The 26,448-nt window shown below is 55.6% G+C and overlaps 1 protein-coding gene and 1 non-coding gene across 3 annotated transcripts in view; both read left to right on the top strand.

Moving 5' to 3' along the window:
- PDE10A (phosphodiesterase 10A) overlaps positions 1–26,448 on the top strand; it is a 370,412-nt gene that overhangs the window by 77,794 nt on the left and 266,170 nt on the right. The window lies entirely within an intron of this gene.
- Positions 19,817–19,922, top strand: LOC129404549 (U6 spliceosomal RNA). The gene has a single exon (XR_008629946.1). It is a non-coding gene; the product is annotated as a U6 spliceosomal RNA (small nuclear RNA).

The raw sequence follows: 26,448 nt of genomic DNA, 5'->3' as shown, positions 1-26,448 counted from the left end.
AGAAAGGTATTGGGCCCTTAGGGTCTCATGGATAATTGTCCTGGGCTACTTTTACTTCTTGAGTTTAGCTATTTCCTTTGTCACAAGGGCACCTGTGCCTCAGGTTATGCAAACGCTGGTAATGGAATTTTCCGGTTTGTACAGAGTAAAAGGTTGAGGGGTTCAGGGTCCTAAACAGTCCCCAACAGAGTGCGGCGAGGAGAACAGCGCGAGGGCCGCCAGCTGGGCTCCACTCAGGCTCCCCGCTGCTCGGGGACCGTCGAGCCGTGAGCAACGTCCAAGAAGAAGTGGCGTCAGAGCGTCCTTGACTCCCTCCCTTTCTTCCTGTGCGTCTCCTGCTTGAGGTCAGGACCCCTGACCGGCCCCGGGCTCAGTGTGTCAGTGTGGGACAGAAGGCTTCCCAAGTGCGCAGGCGCAGGAAGGCTGTGTACCAAACAGTCACCGTGGTTGCCGCGTTGCCTAAGAAATAATAAAATGTTAAAAGGAAATCTTCACTGCAAGAAAAAAAATGAGTGCGTGATAGGAATTTTTTTGGTAGGTGTTCTAATGCTCCCAGGGATGCTGGAAATCTATTGTTCCTTTGTGTAGACGGGAGACTTGGAGCGCAAAGAAAGGGGATTGAAAATAAATATTTTTCTAGGCACAGAATTAGCTCTGTCTCTGTCTCTCTGTCTCTGTCTCTCTGTCTCTCTCTGTCTCTATCTCTGTCTCTTCTGTCTCTGTCTCTCTCTTCTGTCTCTCTCTCTCTATGTCTCTCTGTCTCTATTTCCGTTCAATGTGTGGGCTCATGAGAATTCTGAGGGGTCCCCGCTGCTCTGTGATCTGAGAGCTGCGTCAGACACGTGAGCAGGGGTCCCGCCTCTTTTCGGAAGGGGCCAGCAGGGCTGCTCCTGTGGAATCTTCTAGACTCCTCCCTCCCCATGGCTCCCTGTCCCTCCATGCCTTGCGGCCGTGGCTTTGCACTGGGCTCCTGGGCCTCATCCTGCCCCCTCAGAGGAGCAGCCTGGGGGCCTGCGGGTGGGGACACGCCGGTGGGTGCTGGTGCGGGAGACAGTCCGGCAGGAGGCCTTCGGGAGGGGCCTCATGGCAGAGCTGCCCGCGCCCCTCAGGCCTCTCTCCCGGGGCAGCTGTGGGCTGTGCAGGTCCCCTAGTGCTCAGTTAAGCTCTTTAGTCGGGAACTGGTGATTGTTATTCTACAACGGGGTGAGACTTGGGGCCGGATTCGCGGGAGGGCAATTGCTAGTGGGCTCACGGCAGGGCTAGTCTGCACGAGACTCGGGCAGTGTCAGACGCTCAGGCGGGTCCCGGTAAGGTCACGGGTGCGGGGCCTGGCTCGCCGTGTGTCTCCTAGCTCTGGTTTTCAGGGAGTGACGGCGGGCGAGGGCCAGCCCTGCTGTGTGGGGTGCAGGAGGCGCCCGCCGCTCAGTTTAGACAGGAAGAGCGTTCCCCAGATGAGGACCTGGCTCCCCCCACTAGGGATCAACGTGAAGCCCAACAGAAGCCATACAAGCATTTCCTGTGCGTGTGTGTGTGCGCGCGTGTGCATGTGTGTGCGTGTGTGTGCGTGTGCATGTATGTGTGTATGTGTGTGCGTGTGTGTGCACGCGTGTGTGTGTGCGTGTGTATGTGCGTGTGCGTGTGTGTGTGTGTCCCCGGCTTACATGGGTTTTGTGTTGTCAGAGCAGGCTCTTCCTTTCCCTAAGCTCAGCTGTTCGGAGGTGTCCCGAATGGCGCAGGTGGTGCATGTTCCCCGTGGCGGTCACACGAGACCCCCCTCCCTCTCCCGGGCGAAGTCGCCCTCTCGTGGCCTCCCCGCCTCTGCACCCCTGTCCCAGAGGGCTTGGCCCCCGGCGCTCTCCTCTGAGGGAAGCTCATTCCTCTCACCCCCCTTTCCATTTCCTGTCCTGCCCCCAGAACAGGGGCCCTTCTTCTATCTCTTTCTGGGCCTGGTTTGCTCCTGTGCGGTGCCCTGCCCAGGGGCGCCCGTGTCCGGGGGGACCCTCCTGTGCGGGTGCCCTGCCCAGGGGCGCCCGCGTCCGGGGGGATCCTCCTGCGGCAGGGCCCTCGGAAGGGCCATTCTTCTCCCGCTGGCCTCTGGGCACATTCAGCGGACACACACGCTCTGCTTCTGTTATTTGTTTACTGTTGTCTCGTTTGGGGCAGAAGCGAGAGCACCGCGGGTCGGGCATTTGCCTTGCACAAAGCTGACGCAGGCTCAGTCCCTCCGTCCCTCTCGGGGAGCCTGGCACGCTCCCGAGGGCTCAGGGCACAGAGGGACGCCAAGGGACTCCATCGTGCGTTCCCGGTGTAAGAAAGACCAGGGAGGGGGGAGTCGAAGTCCCCATCACTCTTTGGAACCACTTTGTTCTTCTTCTTGTTGCTCCTTTGAAAAAAAACCTCGTGTTTTCCTGTTCCTCACTATGTCCGGTAAACACTGCAGAGTTAGAGTTGATAATCCAGGCACGGAGCTTGGAAGGGATTTACTTGGCGTGAGCCGTCCTGGGTTCGATCCCTGATGCCCTGTATGGTTCTCCTGGCCTCAGCAGGAGGAGTCCAGAGCCAAGAGTCAGCCCTAGGCGTGCCGGGTGCGGGCGAAAACCTAAACGAATAAACAAAAGGGTTGTTAAGCCTTAGGTTCCCAGAAGGTGTTTTAGGGAAATTTCCCACCGGGAAGTCCGTCTCCCTTTATCTAATTAGTCTAACTTCGCCACGGTGGTTGACCGTGCTGACCACGCAGGGTTTCCGGCTCCCGCCCTCCAGCCTTGCCTCGGTCCTGTGTCCAGCCCCACGGTCAGCTCATGGGCTTTGTTGCTTCGATCTACTGGTCACCCCCGTGCTGTGATTTTTCGTACCCCACCTATGAGAGAGACCACGTGGTACCACTTCTCGCAAAACTCAGAATTGAGCCTTCATGTGGCTGAGCATCCCTCCTTCTGGGTGTCCACCGACGGCCCCAGAGCTGCTCCAGACAGACGTTAGCTCTCCTGTGCTCACGGCGGCCCACACCTGGAAGCAGCCACGGGCCAGGAGCAGATGGCCGAATAGAGAAGCTCCAGTCCTTGTGCACGCTTGGGTTCGACTCGGCCGAGAGAAAGGACTGCCTTTGAGGACACTGCAGACGGGCCGTGGGCCACCAGCGCACACACAGCTCTGGCCCGCTGGCCCTCAGCCTTCCCAGGTGCCACCAGCATCTTGCGGTCAGCACGCAGAGGGGAGGCTGCTCCTCGCTGGTGGAGGAGGGGAGCAAACTCTGGTACGGGCGTGGAGCACTGTACACACGAGACCCGTTGACAGTGTCTCAATTTAAAAACAATTTTTGTCCAAATGGGCACTGGGGTCAGTTTCTGGATGTGCCCCCTGGGTGCCGTGTAATCCCACCAACCGCCAACATCCAGAGACTATAAAACCAAGCTCCCAGAAGAGAGCGACGCAGTCTCTTGCCTCCATGCCTGGCTGTCTTCACTGGGGCGCCTCGGAGGGGGTGAGTTGAGTTTCCTCCCAGCCCCAAGCAGAGCCCCATCAGCTAAAGACCTCCGGAATCCAGCCACAGCCATGCTCAAGGCCCCTCTCCACACATTCGGACGAGCCTCATGCATGAAGGAACTGGCAGAGGGACCCAGCTGTGCGGGACCCGGGGCCGAGACCTCCAAGTCTGCTCGGATTGGGACTGGGCCTCCTCCACCCAGATGCCCCATTTTCCAGTAGCTAGGCAGTCACACCCAGAAACTGCCCCCCCCGCCGCCCCTCCCCCGTGTAATCCCATCAATGGCCAACATCCTGACTATAAAACTATAAAACCATAAAACTATAAAAAGACTATAAAACCAAGCTAGCAAAGCCTCTGGGAGAACTTGGCAAGCTACCGAGAGTTTTCCTGTCTGCACGGGAGAGCCTGGCAAGCTCCCTGTGGCGTATTCATATGCCCAAACCAGTAACAATGATGGGTCTTGTTCCCCTGACCCTGAAAGAGCCTCCAATGTGGCACTGTTGGGAAGGACGAGTAAAGAGAGGCTGCTAAAATCTCAGGGCTAGGACGAATGGAGACATTACTGAGACCGCTTGAGCAAATCGAGGATCAATGGGATGACAGTGATAGTGACAGTGATTTGTTCCACAATCAACTGTGCTCAGGGCTTACTCCTACCTTTGCTTGGGGGTCACTTATTTTTTTTATAGTGAAGTAAGTTATATATATTTTTGTAGGATAACATTGGGTTTGTCCTTTCAGCCTTGCTGCAGGGAACTTAAGTTTGTCGGGTTACACTCATCACAGTGCTCCCATCACAGTCACTCCCATTCTTTTGTTTATCTGTAAACTCTTCTCTGCACCCTCCTTCCCAACCAGTTAATCACCTTTTCCCTAAACAGATTCTGTTAACTTCTAAGATCAGATCCTTCTAAGGACTCTGAACTTGTATTGTTAGTGTCTTGCATAATTTACCTGAAAGCAATGGCCTTACTGTATGGACACAGGAAGACAGTTAATATTATGCTTTGTAACTTGGGTTGATTGACTCCAATAATGTTTACTCCTGGGCATCTGCTTTCTCAACTCAGTTGCCCTTAGTTCTTAGCACCCCAAAAGCAGGGTCCCGATGAGGGACGAAATGGATGCAGGGCAAGCTGTGAGCTACCCTGGCATCGAAATGGGCCAGGCCAAAGTACCACAATACTCAACTATAAGTTGAGGGCATGTCACTGTCGCTGTCACTGTCATCCCGTTATACATCGATTTACTCCAGCGGGCACCAGTAATGTCTCTCATTGTGAGACTTATTGTTACTGTTTTTGGCATATCAAATACACCACGGGTAGCTTGCCAGGCTCTGCCATGGGGGCGCGATACTCTCGGTAGTTTGCCAGGCTCTCTGAGAGGGGCAGAGGAATCGAACCCAGGTCGGCTGCATGAAAGGCCAACACCCTACTGCTGTACTATAGGTTAGGGCGTTTGCCTTGCATGCAGCTGCCCCGGGTTCGATTCCCAGCATCCCATATGGTCCCTTGAGCACTGCCAGGGGTAATTCCTGAGTGCAGAGTGACCCCTGAGCACTGCAGGGTGTGACCCAAGGAAAAAAAATAAAGGCCCATGTTGAGGGCATGATTACAGACAAATGCTGTCATGATCCAAAAGTAAGAACGAGACTAGGACCCTGCTGGGGTTAGGAAGACTAACCTGACCTGAGGACTGTGGTCTGGAATGTATAGTGAATGTCCTCAGGAAGAACCAAACTTTAAGTTTATATCTCTTACTGTGCTCATACAGAATGACATTGCTAGAAATATTAGTAGAGTTAGTACTAAATCTAAATCTGTTTAGGGAAAAGTTGTAGTAAATCTACTACAACTTTATGTAAGCTACCCGTGACATATTCAATATGCCAAAAACAGTAACAAGAAGCCTCACAATGGAGATGTTACTGGAGCCTGCTCGAGCAAATCGATGGGCAACAGGATGACAGTGACAGTGACAGTGATGTAAGTCGATTACTAGCTGAGGAGAGAAGAAAGTGACACACCCTTGTTTGGATCCCATCCTTGAGCAGATCTTCTAGTAATCTGGAGTAATCTCCTTAGATGAGATTTTGTCCTTGAGGAGTGGTTTTACCTCTCATTGTTGATGTGTTAATGCTCCGACCCACCTTTGTGTTACCACCCTATGTGATTGCTATATGAACTAAGGCTGTAGGAGAAGTAGGAGGAAGACACAGGAGCAGGGAGAAGACACAGAAGCACGGGAAAAGACACAGAAGCAGAGCACAAGGCGAAAGAAGTGAGAGTGAGCGGGGTTTGGGAGAGAGAGAAGCAGAGGGGCGAAGAGACAGAAGCAGGAGGGGAACGGAAATTGGAATAAACTGCAATTGATACGACCAGCCTGGCACTCGTTCCTTCCTTTGCCTGCCCATCCCCATCAGCCTCCCCGGGGTGGGGGGGGGAGCAGTGTGAGACTACCGAATACGGGCAGTGGGAGAGATAGAGCCTCGCTGGCCTCTTGTGAACACACATATTTTATTTTCATAGAAGTAGTTCACAATAGTTCATTACAGATACTGTATACAAGAGAATACAAGCAAGTATGTTAAGCCCAAACAAACATGTGCTACTTCTGATAAGTGAGTGAGAGGGAGTCTAAGAGGCCCAGGAAATTCTGTGTCGTTCTCTTCCGGGAGTTTAGTGTATAGTCACTGGATCTTGGCCGTTGATAAAATTACATGGCGCCGGGGGCAGTTTGTGGCATGTGACTGCCAAGCTACTGGAAAACTGGGGACCTGGAGGGAGGAGGCCCAGTCCCGGTCCGAGTGGGCTTGGAGATCTCAGCCACGGGTTCCCGCATATGTGGGTTTTCCTGCTGGTCCACTCTCCAGTGAGGTCCACCCCGTCTTGGGTGAGGCTTATTCCCTCTTGGGTGAGGTCTCCCAAGTGTGTGGAGAGGGGCCTTGGGCATGGTGGCGATTTCTGGAGGTTTTTGGCTGCCGGGACTCTGCTTGGGGCAGGGAGGGAATCTCAACCTGCCCCCTCCGAGGGGCTCTGGTGAAACAGCCTGGAGTGGGTCAGGATATCCTGCGGCCTCAGGGGTCACTTTTTTTTTTTAATTTTTATTTTATTGAATCACCGTGACAAAAGTTACAAAGCTTTCAGGTTTAAGTCGCAGTCTTATAATGATCAAATCCCCATCCCTTCACCAGTACACATGTTCCCCCACCAAGAGCCCCAATATACCCCCTCCCACACCAACGCCCCCACCTGAGTGGCTAATGATCTTCACTTTATTCTCTCTATACTTTGAATATATTCAATATTTCAACAGAGAACTCACTATTATTATTTGGAATTTCCCCCCAGCAATCAAACCTGCTGGAAAGGCATCATTTGGTAGTTTGTTTTTCATTGCTGAGAATGAAGAGTATAGGAGCTCCGGCCGTTTTGGATTTCTGTTGTTTTAGCTCAGCTCACAGTCTAGATGCATTTCTATAAGTCTCTGGGTGCCAAAATGGGTCAGTAGCCCTCCCGGATCACAGTCTTTAAGGAGCAGAGGGGCCGTGTCCTGCGCGGCTGCTCCGGATCTCATCTGGGCGGAGAGCATGCTGGTAACACCCCCATCCCATGATCTCTTGCTGCCACATCACTGCAAGCTCGTACCTCTAGGTTATGAGTCCTAGAAGATGGCGGAAGCCGCGTGGGCGCTGCTGCTGCCCCCGCTGCTGTCTCCTCAGGGGTCACTTCTGGTAGAGCTTGGGGGACCACGTCTGGTGCAGGGCCCAGCCTGGTAATTGTGTGCAAGGCAAGTGTGAACTTATTGCATTAACTCACCAGCCCCTAAATGTTTTTAAATACAGTATGTGAAAGATGAATGATATGGTTATTTGTAAAAATGAAGGCTTGTGTGTGTGTGTGTGTGTGTGTGTGGCCTGGTGACTGCTAGTGCATAAAGTCTTGTCGAGACTCAGCTCCCTCTCCCGGACTGACTGAGACGGAAAGATCGGCTCTGTTCAGCTTCCCTGCGACTGGAGACCAGAGGTGTTGCCGTGGCCCGTGACTCAGGGCGTGCCTCCCGTCTGCATTTGCGGGCTCTCCCGAGATGCTTCCTCACGAATGACGGCTCCAGGAGAGGAGACAGCGGGACGCTCTCCACGGGTTATCCTTGGGCACGTTTGTCCTGTCGCGTGGCTGGACGACGGCTGGACTCTGGCTGGTCACTTCAGCAGCATGTGCTCCTCTCATACGTCTACAGAGAACTACTTTAAAGCATCCCATTAAAAATTACTGTTATTGGAATAAAATTATGTTAGCTAAGTGCGGTGTAGAGACTATAATTTCTCTAAGTAACATTCTAGGAATCACTTGTCTTCCCATTGATCTTTGATTTGCTCGAGCGGGCGCCAGAAACGTCTCCATTTGTCCCTGTTGCGTGCTAGTGCAGCCCAATAATATCTGCTCGCTCCAGGAACAGGAAGAGCCTCAAACCATTCATGCAGGGTTTTGACGAAGAAATCTGACCATCTCGTTGGTGGTCTTTTGATGTCCTGTGGAATCCAGTCTGTAACAGCTCTAGTCCAGTGGTCGTCTCTGAATCACATTACATGACCGGCCCATCTGATTTTTTGATGCCTTTGCAAATGAGACAGCGGCCTTGATTCTTGACCGTCGACGGAGGTCAGAACTCCAGACTTCTTCTCTCACTTGAGTGAGATGTGATACTCCTAGCATAGCTCTTTCGATTCCTCTATGAGATACCCGAATAGCGTTCTCATCCTGTTTGCATAGGGTCCAGGTCTCTGAGGCGTATGTTAGTGCAAGAAGAACAGTGGAGTCGAAAAGATGTGCCTGGAGCTGGAGGTTCTTCGTCCTCTTAACTACCTCTTCGACGCTCTTGAAGGCGTTCCACGCTGCTCTCTTCCTCCTGCGCAGTTCTGGCACCAAGTCGTTCCTCATGTTGAGTTCTTGACCCAGGTACACATAGCTACTGCATTCGGAGATGTTCGATCCATTGAATTCTAGGAATAGACATCTGAAAATGCTTACAGATCTGATGGTCCCAGAGCCCTAAATCTAGACTTGTCGACTGACTTGATACGAAAGGTGTTCAGGTGCAAATGTAATATCTCCATCCTTGATCCCCAAAGGATGGTGAGCTCAGTGCCTTCCTTGCTGGATCTGATCCATCCTTAAAAATAACAGATGGGGTGCTGTTACTGTGCCATTTTACAGACGAGGAGACTGAGGCTCACGTGGTGAGTTGTGGCCCGGCAACCTGCCTTGTGTGTTTCCCTGTACTCCGTGCCTGTCTCTGCCACTCCGGCTATCTAGCTCTTTTCAGCTGCATACACTTCATTTGCTTCTGGAATTGTTAGGTTAAAATTTAAAATAATATGGGGGGGGGGCTGGAGCAATAGCACAGTGGGTAGGGCGTTTGCCTTGCACGTGGCCAACCAGGGTTCAATTCCCAGCATCCCATATGGTCCCCTGAGCACTACCAGGGATGATTCCTGAGTGCAGAGCCAGGAGTAACCCCTGTACATCGCCAGGTATGACCCAAAAAGCAAAATAAATAAATAAAAATAAAATAAAATAATATGGGGCTATACTTGACATGGAGTCATAGTGTCAGGTGCAGACTGTGATGCATCTGTATGGTGTGAGATGATCACTGCCACCCTCCAGGGCCAGCCTGAGCTTCTTGCCGTGCCTTGGAAGAGCTTCTCTGCTCCGTCCACAGTGAGGCGTGACTCTGCTTACTCCCCGACCTGTGCTGTCCTGCATCCCTGGGCCTTCCTACTCTTCCTCCTGGGCTTTGTTTCGTTTCCTTCCTTTCAGCCAGTCCACTGCCAGGAGGTTTGCACCACGGCTCGGAAGCCGGCCTCACAGGCTGGGGGAGAAGGCAGCTGGGATAGAGAAGGGACCACCGAGTAAAGGACGCTCGGAGGGCTCGCTCGGGGTGGGAGATGCGGGCTGAGAGTAGACCACGGACCAAACACGATGGCCACTTAGTGCCTGTGTTGCAAACCACAGCACCCAGAAGGAGAGAGAGAGTGAAAGGGACTGTGCCTGCCACAGAGGCAGAGAGGGGGGCTGGGGGGTGGCGGGAGGGACACTGGGGCCATTGGGGGTGGAGAATGGGCACTGGGGGAGGGGTGGACACTGGATCTTTGTATGACTGAGACATAAACATGACAGTTGGTAAATCTGTAGCTGTATCTCATGATGATTCACTAAAAAAATAAAAAAAAGTCTCTGAATAAAAATGTAATAGAAAACTATTTTTTTAAAAAACCCACTTCGCTGACTTCTCAATCCTGCCCCCCTGGCAACCTCTCCTCTATGAGTTTATTTCTGTTTCTGTTTTATTGTTTGTTTTTCTAGAGTTTTCAACTTCAATGAGATCATGGTCTCTTTCCCCTCTTGTCTTTGCCCTCTGAGGTATATATCTTAGCACCAGGCCCTCAAAGCCCACCATGTTGTCACGTGTATGTTGTCACATGATGTATATTATACTTATCTGTTCAATCATTAATCAAGACAGGCTGTTTCCTTGCGAATGGATGTGTAATGTTTCGTCTGTTTCCTATGTATCCATTTGATCATTGATACTTACTGTGCTCAACATCTTGGCTACTGTAAATAATGTTCCAGCGGTTCGGGTGGAAACATGTATCTTTTCAATGATTATTTTCCTTTTGAATAAATACTCAGCAGTAGGATTTCTGTCATTTATTTTATGGCAGATCTATTTTTCATTTTTCACGGAACTTGCAGTTATTTTCCGTAGAGCGGCACCAACCTTCCGGCTCCTCCAAGGGTCCCTTTCCCCTTTGAAGTAATCGAGCGTCTTCCTTCTCTCTTTGGCCGCGTGCCCCCCGCACGAGGTGAGAGCTGGCTCGGGCTGTGCATCAGCCCTGGCCTTACGCATCTTGCTCGTCGCTGTGTGTTTCGGAGCTCAGACTCGAGGCTCATATTAATGCTTAAAAGTTCTTGCAAGTCATTCTTTTTGCTAATCAAGTGTATAAGTCCTTCCTACACTTCAGAGAGTCATGGGAACTGCTTACCAGATATAGAATTTACAAATAATTTCCCACATTCAGTAGGGTCATCTTTTGATTCTGTTAGTTATTTCCTTTGCAGTGCAGAGATTGTTGAGTTTGATGCAGTCCCAGTAGCTTGTGTTTGCTTCTGGTGCCCATGATGTTAGGATCAAATCCAAAACCTGCATTGTCAGGACCAGTACCGAGGGAATCACTACTAGGTCTCAAGTTTGATGCTCACATCTCTAATTCACTTTTATTGAATGTTGCTGAGTATAAAATAGGACCCAGTTTCAGTATTTTTCTCTTCATTTTTCGTTGTGTTTGTTGCAGATACCCCACCCCTTCCCCACTGCAATCTCACTGTTTGGTGCCATTTATTGATGCTCCTTTCCCGGGGCATGTTAGCTTCTCTGTCCTAACATGATCTACTGAACACGCACAGTTTGCTTATGGACTTTCTGTGTTGTTCTATTTGTTTTCATGCTCTGAGGTGTGGTTCTGATTGCTTCATACGGGAGCCTGAAATCAGGAACTGTGAAGGCTCTATCCTTGTCCAAGATTATTTTGACTATTCCACCGGTTTTGTGCCTCCACGTACATTTTAAGATATTTTTCCTGATTTCTGTGAAAAATGTCATTGGGGTTTTGATAGAGAATGCATTGGTCTGTAGGTCACTCTGGGTGGCATGCACCCTTTGGCATCACCTCTTGGGAGGCGGCATCGGCCCAGACCAGGTGCACTAGGGTCCTTCTGGGATTTCCACAGAGCACACGGAACATGGGAGAAGCCCGTGAAGACTCTGGCGTGGAGACTTATGTGTCGGCTAGAGTGACTGGCTTGGGTTTTATTGATGAACACAAAGTATGATTATAGAAGGATTACGGTCTGCATTCCATTCCTAGTTCATTGTTTTTATGGGTATTACAATGTCAAGAAGGTACGTTGACAGTGTCACTGGGAAATATAGCAGCGTGATACACTCTAAGTGACTAATAACTGCCATAAGTTAAACAAGATTTTGCCATTTACTAAATAAGCAAGTTACCATCTTTAGGAGAAAAACCTCTAAACACCCTTAAAATTGGGTGCTTTATTTAATCCGTAAACCTGAGAACACTTACATTTTTATCTTCAACGAAACTCCCATGAAAGTCCTAATGTAGGCCCTGCCCACTCCGGCCCCCTCTCAGTATCAGGGCATGTCCCCCCTGCCCCGGAAGCTTCACGGGCATGGATCATTTCACTTGCTGGAGGTTTCATACCAGCCGGCACTGCTGGGCTGGTTCATTTCCTACTGACTTCACGGTTTGGGTTACCCTCAGTTCAGATCCTCCGCCTTCACACAGTACTCAAAAGCACTTGGTTCATATCAATTGGACTGTTATGGAACTTTCTCTCAAATGCCAACATGTGTTTTTCTAAATAAAGTATGAATGACCTCCTCAGTTTTGAGTTATACATGAGTGTACCTGCGCATTTTAACAAATGTGTGTTTGTGGCATACAAATATAAATGTGACATATACAAGCATAGCATTTCCTGATGTGACTTTCCCACATGCTCGGGAGAGGAGCACCAGAGAGCACCTGTCCCCGGGGAGCGTGGTTCGTATTTTAAGGCAGGTCTATTAAAAGGCCGCTTCCGGGCCCTCGTGACGTCACACCTGCCCATGCTTCCTTCTGCTCGGGACTGACAGCTCCTTGGGGAGTTCTCGCCGCTCCCTTCACGGCTGCAAAGACAAGCAAGCAGATCCTCCTTCAGAGGATCTGGGGGTCTGTGAAGATCCCGCAGCACTGACACCCTTGTTTGTTTCCCACTTGCCCACGCGTGTGCACAGCACTTTGCGTTCCTTTCGTTCTTCTTATCAAACTCAGGTGATGTTTCTGGAACCCTGTAGTCCACTCAAGAGTGTAAACCCCTGGCTCTTCCGCTCCGCCCCCCTCCTTGGCATAGCCCCCTTCTGCGAGTTCCCAAAGTGAGACGAGGGGGCTGTTGCGATGCCCTGTGTGTGCGTTCGATGGTCCAGGGCTGCCTCCCCTCGGTAGGGGGTGGGCACAGTCTGGTGGTGAAAGTGACCGTTTAATGCAGAGCTGCTAGCACACTTACAGAACATGTGAGGGGCCTTGAGCTAAGGACATGGGTGTGATTGATCATTTATACAGGTCACATGTGGAACTTTACGTGGATCATTTACATAGGTAAGATGTAGGAAATTCTCTTTTGGGGAGATAAATGCGAGGAGACACTCTGTCTCCCAGGGACATCTACGTTGCTTTTATGTCTCCCTCTAGTTGTATAAGTTATCAGTACTTGCAGCTGTTTGGATAAGCACAGCAAGAGACAAAGATCCCAAGAGTTCTCTGGGCCCTGAGGGCAAGCAAGGCTTTTACCGTAAATCCCAGACTCAGTCCTCAGGCCAGTTCAGCTTGTCTTTCCCCACGGGGCTCCTGTCTCTTAAGTCACAAGAGCTTGCGTCAAGAGCTTGCGTCAAGACCATGCATTTATACTTTCTAGAATGTCCATTTTGAAGCCAGGGTGGCTTTGCCACTCATCCCAGTCCCACGGTGGGACATTCCTTTTTGGGGTGTTAGGAACTACAGAAACTGAAGCCTGAGTCAAGTAATTACGACCAAGTAATTATGCCCAGGAGTAGATACACCTCAGAGTCAATCAGCTCTCAAATACTAGGAGCATAGCATTAACGGTCTTTCTGTGTTGAACCAAAGAACACTGCTCTGTAGTAAAATGTGAAAAGGCTATAGAGGAAATAGAAAAGCAGGCACCAATACTCAACACTTCAAACCCAAAGCAGTACAAATACAAAGTTCAGAATTACCATAAGGTTTTGGCTTATAAGTAATCAAGGCTGACTTGGGGAACTGAGGCAATAGGAAGTAAAACACAAAGGAATGGTCAAAGACAAACTTTAACTAAGTCAGGGATGCTGGCAAAGGCACGATAAGCTTCTCTGGGAGGAGAAAAAGGGGCAATTCACAGAGGAAGCCTAAAGCACTTAGGGTTAGTATCCAGCACAAGGAGAGGCTAGAGATAGACTTTAACTAAATTAGGGATGTTAGTGAGAGCAGGTAAGCTTCTCTGGGAGGGGAAAGGGGCAATTCACTGCTGAAGCCTAAAGCATTTAGGGTTAATATCTTGTCAAGAGCCTTCGTTTCAGCGCCAGCCTTCGAGGGACTGGGCTGGAAGGCGTGGAGCAACACGCAGGCCTGGTGACCGCACGTAGGAGACTGGGAGGGCTTAGGGGACGCTGAGGTGCAGCGATGGGGACACGCATCAGGGCGCTAGCCCCGAGCCTGCAGAGCCTGTCCAGTGCTCCGCAGGCGACCGGGGTTCTGCTTCTGAGTCACAGGTCCTCCATCCTCTCTCCCTCCCACCCCCCTTCCTCTCTCTCTTCCCTTCCTCCCCCTCTCTGTCCCTGCCTCCGTCCTTCTCTCCCTCCCTGCCTCCCTTCCCTCCCCAGGGGAGCTGGCCACGGCGGCCCCATGGCTCTGGCCCCTGCCTGCTCTGGCCCCTCCCCTGTTCCCTGGACAGACCCGGGTCTCATCTCCTGGCATTTGTGTTTCTGTGGACAGTCAGACTCTAGTCCCACACATTTAACAACTTCCTTTGGCACAGAAAAGGAAACATAAGCGTTTCTATCACATCCCTGACACTGAGTGGTGATCTGAGCAAAAGCAGCAACTCCGAGTACACGGGAAGCGAAATATTTGGGTTTCTACTTATCTATCTATCTATCTATCTATCTATCTATCTATCTATCTATCTATCTATCTATCTATCTATCTCTATCTATCTTTCTGAGTCACCGTGAGATACACAGTGACAAACGCACATCCCTCCACCAGTGCACATTTCCCACCGCCAATGTCTCCCGCTTCCCTTCTGCCCCGTCCCCAGCCTGCCCGTGTGGCAGACAGACGTCCTTGACTGGCCATACGTGGTGCTGGGGCTTGGCCCTGGGAGGGGCAAGTGAAAGGCAAGCGCCCCACCCGCCGTGCTATCACTCCAGGGCCCGGATGTTCCCCAAACTGTATAAACTAATATGTAGCATAATCGCCTCAAGAAGGGTGGGGAAGTGTCTGAGGCGAGATTTGTGGGGGGAAAGTATTTTAAAATTTTAGTATCTATTTTAAACGCGTAGCTTCTTTTAGGAAGAGCTGCTGAGAGTCAGGCTCACCGAGGCTTCCCCAAGAGTTCCGAGGAAGCCAAGGACAGAGCCTCTGGGCCTCACTGGCCGCCTGCGCAGGTACGCGGGAAGGACACAGTCCCTCGTGCACGGACCGTAACCCAGTAGGGAGGGGCAGCTTCTTGCCCAGGAGATGGGACCCAGGAGGGAAACCTCGCTGGAGACCCCCTCTCTCGCAGCCTGCGGCTGGAAGTGACCCTTTCCTTCCGGTCAGTTCAGGAGTGTCTGCTGCTTTACACACACGCGCACACACACACACACACACACACACACATACACATGCACACACACATGCACACGCATGCGCACACACAAGTCCACACACATGCACACATATGCGTATACACATGCACGCACACAAGTGCACACACATGCATGCACACAAATACACACATGCACACACATGCACACACACATGCACACATACATGCACACACACATGCACACACACTCACCCCTTTCTTGGCTGAAGGAACACGTATTCGATGTCCATGACCGACGCAGAGTGCCCTGTCTCCCTGGCTAGTCCTTCCCCACATGGGCTCACTCTCTGTTCCGTCTTTGGGAGCCAGAATTGCTCGCGGCATCCCGAGGGATGCTCTATGCCCAGAGGCCTGGGTGGTGCGATGCAGAGGGCGTGGAGGGACGGCTGGCAGACTCTCGGGCACGAGCACACTCACCGCTCGCCCTGCGCACGTAAGCCGGCTCCGCCTCGGGAGGTCGGAGTGTGTGCAGAGGGGCTGCCTTTCTCCCGTGCCGCCTCCTCCCCGCAGCCGACCCTGCGCCAGCCCCAGGGAGCAGCTGCTGCTCGCCTCCTGCCCCCGGGCTGTCCTTTGCGCCAGCCCCCGGGGTACAGAGCTCCAGGACGCTGAACTCTCCCGGACTCCTGGGAGGGGCGGGCGAGACCCAGCCCAGTGCAGGCCAGAGCTGCTCTGGGCTCAAGGAGTGACGCGGTTCTACAAGGGACATCCGCACGGCACTGGGTGTCGGACCTTTAGCCGAAGACCCACCTCCTCCGAGTGTCACCCATCGTCACTGCCTGTGGCGCCGTGTCCGGCTTGCCGTTGACCGTTCTCTAGCAGTCCTGTGGTCACGCGCACAACAGGTACCGCAGGACCCTTGCTCTTACTCTGAGGTTAAGCTTTCTCTGCAGGAGGGTCTGTCCTTCGGTGCGGGCTCTTTCCGAAAGGGGGCCTGTCCCCGGCCCCCTCCTGCCTCCACCGCCGGTGGGATTCCACATGCAAGCACGCGTCCACGTGTCCAGTGCTACTTTTGGGGGGCATTTAGGTCCTGAAGTTCTGCTTTCCATCCCAACCCTGCTGCTAGGAGAACTCCAGGGCGGGATCTCTGCACACGCCCAGGAATTGTTCGCAGGCCATTACTCTGCCGAGGGCTTGTGGGGCCGCGGGGAAGACGCATCTTCATTTCCCCGGTGGCTGCCAAAGTGCTGTCCAGCGCATTTGGCCAGTGGGAAATGGATCCCCACTCCCGGGGCCGGAGCACTCTGGGCACTGGCGGGCGGAGCCGAGAGCCTTGCCGCCTTCGCTCCTGGAGACCCAGGTTTGCCGATGCTTGTTGGGTTCTGCCTTTAAGTTTCATTTTGCTCATTTTCCTGTGAGTTTTTGATGTTTTCTCTCCACTGGTTTGTGGTTTGTTCATTTATTTGTTGGCTTTGGGGTCATACCCGGCTGTGCTCAGGGGTCACTACTGGTGGGTCTTGGGCAGTTTCCGGGGTTGCCGGGAGTGAACGTGGGTCACCTGCAGCCAGGCGGGCCCCTGTTCGCTCCTCTCTCTGGCCCCTGGTTGTTGCTCTTTTAAGGCTCTAGGGACTTTCTAATTTTTAAATTTATGTTTGTAAGCCTTTTTTGCTGTTTACATCTTGCTTGATTTTAGCTGTTTAATGTTTCTTTGGGTGAGATTCTTCCTCTTGAACTTCTCACTCTCGCTCATCGCTTCAGCTATGCTCCTCGAATCTGGAGACCATCTCCCCTGTTTTCCAAGGGCTTTAATTTATTTATTTTTATTCATTTTCAATTATTTTCCTTTATTTAACAACCACGCTTTAGCAAATTGTTCATAATATAGTTGTTGGGGCTTTCGGTGTCCCAACACTAATCCCACCAGCCGAGGGACCTTCCCTCACCATTGTCCCCACTTCCCACCTGGGCTGATTCTGTGTGTGACACTGAACAGGGGCTATATTTTTTATTTTTCTCAACATGAAAATCCAAGTGTTCAAGCACCGTTTTAAAATGTGTTATGCACTTGTCATTTTAAAATTTCCTTTGATATTTCTAACTCCTGTCTCACCCTACCAGTCATTTGTCACTCCTGCACAGTTGCGTTGCTGACGGGTCCATCACAGCATCTGCAGTGCGCCCTCCCCCTCCCGAGAGTATCTGGGACTCGAGTTCTCCCACAGTCATCCCGAGTCATCTTTGTAAAATCCCTCCCCAAGGGTCTGGTTGGAATTGCGTGGCTCGACCAGGACCACGTGGGGACCAGGGATGTCTTTTAGAACAATGGGCCCCGTGGCATGACCGTGATGTGACTCTGTGTGCCCAGTCTTTAAGAAAGCTTCTCATTGCCGTGCTTGTAATCTTCTCCTTTGAGATCATTAACATATTTATTCAGTTTTGTCCAAGCTGCCCCATAGAGTTGGAGTTCCGACCAAAATAAATATTATTTAACTTATATTTTCCACACAGCTATTGTTAGCTAGAGGGAAGAGGCTGATATGTTCTCCGACAAACTTAAATTTATTTTAACAATCTGTCTTTGTGTTTCCTTGGGCTCTCTTCAGTTATTTATTCTACCTGTACATAGGATGCTTTTATAGTTTTCTTTTATGTAACCCATGTGGCTTGTGATTTGCCTTTAATGCCATAATAAACACTCAGTGCTTGTGTCATGCGCTTTGGCATTTCTGATAGTGAATGTCTAATTTATTTTAAAAAATGCCCCTAAAAGTGGTGGCCCCGTCCTCGCAGCTGCTGTTTGTTACAGGCACAGAAAGGCCAGGCTGCTGCCTGCCTCGTCTGCTCCCTTGTAACCCTCACGGCGGAGTCCCGGAGCCGCCTGGTCTCCATGGTGCCTGAGCCCGTGTGAGCGGAATGGAGATGGGCTGAGACGCAAGCCCGAGGCTGGGGCCTCCTGGTGGAGGCACACGTGCTTTCCTGTCCTCTTTTATTTATTTTTTATTTTTGGGTCACACCCGGCAGTGCTCAGGGCTTACTCCTGGCTCTGCACTCAGGAATTACTCCTGGCGGTGCTCGGGGGACCCTACGGGACGCCGGGGGTTGAACCTGGGTTGGCTGCATGCGAGGCAAACGCCCTCCCCACTGTGCTATTGCTCTGGCCCCGCTTTCCCGTTCTCTTAAGCATTTCGTTTCTTGTCTTCTTGAGGGGGTGGGAGCTGTGCATGTCCTGGGGTACTTAGGGCTGCTCTGCTCAGTGCTCAGGGGTCACTCGGGGCCTTCTCGGGGACCTGCTGGCCGAGGAGCTTAGAGCGGGATCGGCAGTGGGCAAAGCAAGGTCCCAGCTCCTGTCCCACCTCCCCAAGCCTCAAACATTGCTCGAAACGGCATTTGGAGGCCGGATGCTGTTTCCGTGTCTTGCCGCTCTGTGAGGGCCCCTCCCCTCGCCGGGCCCCTCCCGGCAGAGGGTGGTGGGTGGGTCTGGGCGAGAAGCCCACCCTGCACAGTACAGAGCAGTTAGCTGAGGTCTGGGCTTCCGGCTTCTGGAGCAGGCCACTCCCAGGGCCCCGCCTGGCACTGGGCCCAGGCCGGGCACGGCACTGCCGCCCGAGAGACTCTGGATCTTCACCCTGGGACTGTGGAAACCCACTTCTGCCTCTGAGTCCAGGCAGCCTGGGCCCCGGTTGGAAGCACATTTGGATTCGAAAGAGGCCCTTCCACCTGGGTGTGGTCGCTGACTGTCCTCTCCGAACACATCAGCCACGCGGCCCAAGGGAGGGTGCTCCCTGCGTGCGCCCATGGGAACTGCGGTGCTCCCTGTCTCGGCTGCAGACGGGCCCTCCGTGCTCGGGAAGCCACTCAGCTGGGCCTGTGCCCTCCCCTGCTCCCTGCTGCTCACGGCACAGGCTTCCCGCCCCTTGCTTTGGGTTTTGGTTTCCGGGCTCAGCCAGTGGTGCTCGGGGATCACTTTGGGCGGTGCACGGGGTGCCGGGATCGACCCTGGGTTTCCGTGCACAGGGCAGAGGCCTGTGCCGCTGTGTCTCCGGCCCCGCCTCAGGGCTGGGTCTCCCGCACCTGCAGCCCCGTGTCAGGAGAAGCTCTGCAGAGCGTCCGTGTAAGCGGTGTGAGTAGCACCCTTGGGGAAGGGTCCCCCCGGGAGGGGCAGCGGGCCAGCAGGGAGGCTGACCTGCACCGGCCCCCGCGTGAGGCTGAGCCGCTGCCAGCCCGGGCGGTCCCAGCCGCCCCCGCCCCACGGTGCCCCTGGCCCCTGCTCCCCGGCCGGCAGGGCGAGTGGAGATGCCTCTGGAGGACAGAGCTGGAGCTGCAGCCCACCGGGACTCCGCGGGCCGCTCAGACCCGCAGGGCGCCGGGACCCCCACGCTTGTCTCCCGGGCCCGTGGTAGCGGTATGTCCTGGTTTCCTCGGGCTGGCGGTGGGAGCTCGCCTGCTCGCTGCTCGCTTTCCCTCGTGTGAGGGAGGTGCCAGTCAGTCTCGAGCCTTGGCGAGGCCGTTGGGCTGGATCCTGGCCTTACTCGGGCTTGGCTTTGGGGGACTCTGCACTCACTTCCGGGGGCTTGGGCCACCAGAGACGGTGCCGGGATCAAGCTCAGCTTGGCCACGTGCAAGGCCGATGCCCTCCCTGCTGTACTATCTCCCACCCCAGGGTTCATTCTTCTTAGCACTGTAGCACCATCGTCCGTTGCTCATCGATTTGCTCTCCCGAGCACCAGTAATGTCTCCATTGTGAGACTAATTATTATTGTTCTTGGCGTGTCAAATACGCCACGGGTAGCTTGCCAGGCTCTGCTGTGCGGGTGGGATACTCTCGGTAGCTTGCCGGGCTCTCTGAGAGGGATGCGGGAATCAAACCCGGGTCAGCTGCGTGCAAGGCAAACGCCCTACTCGCTGTGCTACACTAAAATTGGAATAATACAGAGAAGATTAGCATGGCCCCTGCACAAGGATGACACGCAAATTCATTCTTCGTAATACCCGTTTTTCTTGTGAATTTCTATTTCTTTTCTTTCTTTTTTGGGGGGAGGGGAGTGGGGTACACCTTGCAGCTAGGGAGTGAACTCAGCTCATTATTCCCTCCCCCTCCTCCCTCCCTCCCTCTCGCTCTGGATGTTTCCAATGTCTCCTTTGTCATCGGGATTCTTAATTTCACTAACAAGGAAGCTCTGGAGGCTAATTCGCGCTGACCCGACTGGGCCACGGAGCGCCCGGGCATTTGCTCCAGGCTTTCTCGGGATGCATCTGGGGGGTTATTGTTGGAGACGGTTAGTATGTATCCCTGGGTAAGTCAGTAAGTGAAGTACCTGTTTACCTGAGTGAAGAGATCTCGTCCACGGGGCAGGGGGCCTCGCCCACCAGCTGCAGGAAGATGTGAATTAAAATGGGCCCGGAGTCCCCTGAGTGCACCTGACAGCGCCCTCCCGCCACGTGGCTTCCTGCAGGCTGGACCCGCCAGTCTGCGTGGCCGCACGAGCCAACGCCTCATCATAAACCTCTTGGCAGATTGCCAGGTAGATGAATGAGTGATGGAGATGGAGATGCACAGGGGGACGGGAGACGGGGAGGAGGGAGGGGATAGCCTTGGGCACGCAGGTCGGTGAGGGCGGGAGGTGGGGTGGAGGGAGGGGATAGCTGTGGGCACGCAGGTCGGTGAGGGCGGGAGGTGGGGTGGAGGGAGGGGATAGCTGTGGGCACGCAGGTCGGTGAGGGGGGGAGGGGATAGCTGTGGGCACGCAGGTCAGTGAGGGGGGAGGGGATAGCTGTGGGCACGCAGGTCGGTGAGGGTGGGGGGAGGGAATAGCTGTGGGCGCTCAGGTCGGCGAGGGGGCGGGAGACAGGGACAGCTGGGGATATGCAGGATTCTTGCTCCTTCAGGGCCGCGTCCCGGCCTCTGCCCATGCCAGCGGCTTCCGAGTGCACAGAGTGGCGCCCTGTCTGGTCTCGGCGTGGCTGGGCATGGGGCTGCCCGCGACGGCATCCCACGTGCTCTCCTCTCCTTGCGCCCCACGTCCCGGGGCTTGACTTTCATCCCCAGAGGCCGTGGGCCCAGGCTGGGTCCTGAGCGGGTGGCGGGCCCCTTCCTGCAGGGCGGAGTTTAGGCTTTGGGGGCCCCGCCCAGCTGGGTCGGGCTTTCCCCTGCTCTGCACTCAGGGGTCGCCCCTCGAGCTCGTGGGGTGTGGCTGGGCGTGCAGGGGGCTCTCTGAACCCCCGGCGGTGGTTTCGGTTGTGCTTGAGCTTCCACAGAGAGCTCCCGGGGCTGAGTCCGTGTCGAGGCCAGCAGGGGGCTGCTGACCGGGGCGCTCGCAGTGTCCCTGGGGTGGGGACACCCCTTCCTGGCGGAGTCATGGCCCGGCTGTGGCACCTCCCTGGGGCCTGACCCCACGCAGACGCCACGTGAGGAACGAGAATCCATGCTGGGTGGGGGAAGGGCGGGGTCCTTGGCCCCTCCAGGCCACAGTAGCCGCGTCCCCACGACCAGCGCTGGGGCCCCTCCCATGGCCGTCCCTCTGGGGGTGTCCCGAGAGCCCCAGCTTGAGGCTATTCCTCTGCTCCACGTCCTCACGGCAGGGCCCGAGGTGCTGGCGTGTGCCCACCCCTCCGAGGGCAGCAGTGCCGGCCAGCTGGGCGCCGTCGGGGCCTGCCTGCCCCTGCCTCGCCCGCCCGGGGCCCACTCGGGCACTTGCTGCAGCTCCAAGCACCCTTCACCCGGCGTGGAACTTTCTGGGCTCGGGGAAGTCTTGCTGCAGGGGCGGGCGGGTGCGGGAGTGGGGAGAAGGTGCGCTGTATCTTTAGGGAGAGGAGAACAGCCTAATTCTCTCCTGTCAAGCAGCCGTGTTCCACCCGTCCCAGCCCTAAAGTCTCCACCGTGAAGTCTCGCTGCGTCTTTGACACGACTTCTCTCGCAGTTCCGCCCACTCGGGAGAATAATAACGGTCTGACGCCGTTCCCGGTGCCACCGCACTCGCGTCAGCTCCGCATACCTCCCCGCAGCCCCGCTTATCCCCAAGACACCTCTGTGCCTTGCGGGGGAGCCCTCCGAGGGCCCGGCGCCCGTGGGGTCAGCCCAGAGCGGAGACCCGGCAGCCTCGCACACGGGCCTCCCTCCCGGGCCCGGGTGTGCTTCCCGATGAGGGACAGTCTGATGTGCACAGGGGGGTGGTGGGTTCGAGGTCACCAGAGACAGCAGCTGGGCGTGGTCCAGGGCCCGCACCCAGGGAGCGACCGCGTGGACCCAACTTCCCGCGGGTCTCCCCGTAACAGAAGCGCCCCCTGCCCCTCTGACTGGCTCGTCCGGAACGTGCCTTCACAGGCCCCAAGGAGCGGTTCCCCAGGGACAGAGCGAGTGTGCTGTGAGTGCAGGTGTCTCCCAGCTGGTTCTGTGATGTGAACATGGGTGCCAGGCACTGTGCTAGGAATACTGGCAGTGGCCAGCAACGGTGTGTTGCCTTCAGGTGCCCTCCGCAGGCGTGTGCAGTGTCCAGGTGTCCAGCAGGCCGTGTGCAGTGTCCTGGTGTCCATCCAGCAGACCGTGTGCAGTGTCCAGGTGTCCAGCAGGCCGTGTGCGGTGTCCAGGTGTCCAGCAGGCGTGTGCAGTGTCCAGGTGTCCAGCAGGCGTGTGCAGTGTCCAGGTGTCCAGCAGGCCGTGTGCGGTGTCCAGGTGTCCAGCAGGCGTGTGCAGTGTCCAGGTGTCCAGCTTGCTGTGTGCAGTGTCCAGGTGTCCAGCAGGCCGTGTGCTGTGCAGGTGTCCAGCAGGCGTGTGCAGTGTCCAGTTTCCCAGCAGGCCATGTGCGGTGTCCAGGTGTCCAGCAGGTGTGTGCGGTGTCCAGGTGTCCAGCAGGCGTGTGCGGTGTCCAGGTGTCCAGCAGGCGTGTGCAGTGTCCAGGTGTCCAGCAGGCGTGTGCGGTGTCAGGTGTCCAGCAGGTGTGTGTGGTGTCCAGGTTCCAGCAGGCGTGTGCAGGGTCCAGGTGTCCAGCAGGCCATGTGCAGTGTCCAGGTGTCCAGCAGGCTGTGCGGTATCAGGTGTTCAGCAGGCGTGTGCGGTGTCCAGGTGTCCAGCAGGCGTGTGCGGTGTCCAGGTGTCCCAGCAGGCGTGTGCAGTGTCCAGGTGTCCAGCAGGCGTGTGCGGTGTCCAGGCTGGCTTTGGTTGTCGTGTGCAGGGACGGTGTGTTCTGCCCAGGCTCCAACACCCTCGGGTGCTCTGCGAGTCCCCTCTGTCCAGTGCCCAGTGGTTCGGAGACTGGAGGAGTGGGGAGGGGCCCTGTGACTCTTGTGGAACAGGGTTCCTACAGAAGCTTCCAGAATGGTTTTCAGGCCAGTGCTTCCCTGGGTGAGGGGCAGGGGAGAGTGGCCCCTGGAGGGCGGGGCGGTGACACACACCAGGCACAGACCGCCCGTGGGGGCGGGCAGGGGCGAGAGTCTGGGCAGTGTGAGGGATCAGTGACTCCAGCCCCGGGCTCTTGGCCTTTGTGCTACAGATGGGAAAAGTCTTCTCCAGCCTTGAGACTTCTCTACCTGAAGAAATTAACATTCAGTTTCACAGAAATTTAATTTCCACTGGAATTTTTTTTAACGTGCCCCCCCCAGCCCCCTTCTCGAGACGTTGCCTCATTGAAAACTCTTCCTCCTCCACGACCCAGGGGCGTGACCCCGCTTAGGGTAAACCGGTCACGTACACGAGCAAGGTCTCCGGACCTCAGGCCCTAGGGACACGCTCTGGTTGCTGGTCCCGCCCCGAAGGGCGGGGGGTCGCGGCTGCCGGCCTCGGCTGGTGTTTTCTCGCACCCTGACTGCGGGTCTCTCTGTCCTTCCAGCGAGTGCGGCTTGGTTTGGGGCTGGGGGGGTCAAACGTGCCCTTGCTCCTGGCTCTGCCCAGGCCTCCCTCCGGGCGGGGCTCCAAGGGCCCGTGGGGTGACGGGGACGAACCAGAGTCACCGCAGGCCGGGCCAGGGTCTTCCGTGCTGTTACCTCGCAGCCCCTTCCTCTTTGTGGAACACCCCTGCACTGCCCACGGCCTAGACATGTTCTCTCCCGGACGTGTCTCTCTCCCGCCTCCCTGCTTCCGTTTGGGGGCTTCAGGGGTGGGTTTCTGTCTGATCTTTTCTTAAGTTTTGCAAGTTGGAATTGCCAGAGAGCTCACCAGCATGCCCCGTGCCTGGTGAGCTCCAGGTGGTGGGAGCAGGGGTGCAGCCAGGGGCGGGACAGGCTCAGGTGCCCCTGGGGACGGCCAGAGAACAGGCTCTGGGGGCGCGCAGTGGACCAAGCAGAGTGTGGACGGCCAGCGGTGCCCACAGTGGACGCGTGGTTGCCCCTTGGGCCTCCCGCAGGGGTGCTGGCCCCTCAGGGAGGGCGTCCGGGCAGACCCGGCTCCTTCTTCGTACCCGCACGCCCTCGAGAGGTGGGGTGTGTGCAGGGCTGCCGCGGCCTGGGTCCCGTGCTGCCGTCTTCTGGGGAGAAAATGCTCGAGTCTCTCCTTCCTGCTCCTTCGTCTCATCTCTGCCGACTTTTCAAAGCCGCTTTGAAATGTTGGTCTTCGCAGGGGAGGAGATGAAAAGGATCCAAAGTCTTCGTCCTCCCTGGGAAAGGTGAGCGACCCGAGTGTGTTTCACGGAACAGACACGCTGGCAGTTTCCCCTGCACCGAATCGAGCAGCTGGGCCAGAAAACAAATGGCTTCTTCCCGTCTCTGCCACGGTCCAGTTCCGGCGTCTTCCTCCCGGTCAGCCAGCCCTGAGGAACGGGAGGGAGCTCCACGCTGGGCCCAGACCCACCCGCAGGGCGACTCCGTGACATCTGTGGGCCGAGCCCGCCCGGCACAGGAGGGGAACTCAGTTCCTGTGTGTGGCTTTGGTGGGGAGCACGCCCCCCTCAGGGTCTCCTGTGAGTCTGTGTCTCTGTTTGCTTGGCCACGCCCAGTAATTCTCAGCTCACTGATGGTCAAGTGGTCAGTCCATGCTCAGGGCTCCCAGGGCCACCAGGGCACAGCAGGAATCAAGGGTCACGTGGTGTTGGGTAAGATGGAGCCAGTTCTGCAGGTGCTCCCCAACTGTGCTCCTCAAACCCGTGCTCAGTGCTCACTCAGGTGCTTCCAACACTTGCTCCCACATCTATTGGGATGGATCAGGTGCTCCCCGAGCTGGGGGAGATGGAGCAGGTGCTCCCTGAGTGGGGGAGATGGAGCAGGTGCTCCCCGAGTGGGGGAGACGGAGCAGGTGCTCCCCGAGTGGGGGAGACGGAGCAGGTGCTCCCCGAGCTGGGGGAGATGGAGCAGGTACTCCCCAAGTGGGGGAGACGGAGCAGGTGCTCCCCGAATGGGGGAGATGGAGCAGGTGCTCCCCAAGTGGGGGAGACGGAGCAGATGCTCCCCGAGTGGGAGAAACGGAGCAGGTGCTCCCCAAGCTGGGGGAGACGGAGCAGGTGCTCAGGCGAGTCCCGTGTTGCCCAGCCCCTCAGCCCGCGCCCAACATGAGGTCTTTCTTGTGTGCACACAAGGAGGCTCACGGGGGTGTGGCCGTGTGGCAGGGGGCTGTGTTGTACCTGGCTGTGTGTGCATGCAAGTGTGCTGCATGGAATCGGGTATGAGCTGGGTGCTGCACATGGTCATGTTTGCAGGAGTTACGTGCCGTGTGTGGGTGTGTCTGCACGGGCCATGTGGACACATGGTTGTGTACTGCGGGTTCCACACGCCATGTACTGGGGTTCCACACGCCGTGTACTGGGGTTCCACACGCCATGTACTGGGGTTCCACACGCTGTGTACTGGGTTCCACACACTGTGTACTGGGTGCCAGGGTAAAGGGCCCGTCTTTCCGGGTGGGGTCAGGCTGGGGAGGAGGCGGCTGGCGGCAGTGCCGTGTGTCCCTGCACACAGTGGGCGGTGACTGGCCCGGGGGTCACTCCCCGGGCTGATGGGACCCCCAGGGCCTCTGTTCGCAGAGGTGCCCCTCCACTCATCTGTGTCCTGCCTTGTGCTGGGCAGGCCCAGCTCCGAACACGCAGGGAGACGCTCAGCATGTGCATGTGTGTCCGTGAGCACATGTATGCACCCATGGGAGCGTTGCGTGTCAGCCCACGTGTGCGTCACTTCTCCGTCTCCCGCTCTTCCCCTGTGCTCCGTTGCTTCTGTCAGACTCCCCCAGGGCAGTGTCGCCGCACGGTCTGAGGGTCTCACTCCCACTGCCCCCACGCGCGCCCGGCGCTCAGCCCTGAAGGTCTCTGAGATTGCTGAGTCTCGGTTTCCACACGCCTGAAAGGCACTTGCTCATCTCAGGAACACACATGGTGCTCCTGTCCCCGCACCTTGGGAAACGCTCAGTGCTCCCGCCCCACCTCTCAGGACACGCATAGTGCTCCCACCCCTGTCTCAGGACACGCACAGTGCTCCCACCCCAGTCTCAGGACACGCACAGTGCTCCCACCCTGTCTCAGGACACGCACAGTGCTCCCACCCCTGTCTCAGGACACGCACAGTGCTCCCACCCCAGTCTCAGGACACGCACAGTGCTGCCACCCACCC

Source organism: Sorex araneus, chromosome 4 (assembly GCF_027595985.1).
Source record: "Sorex araneus isolate mSorAra2 chromosome 4, mSorAra2.pri, whole genome shotgun sequence".
NCBI classification, from domain to species: Eukaryota; Metazoa; Chordata; class Mammalia; order Eulipotyphla; family Soricidae; genus Sorex; species Sorex araneus.
This window is presented reverse-complemented; position numbering and strand designations above follow the sequence as displayed.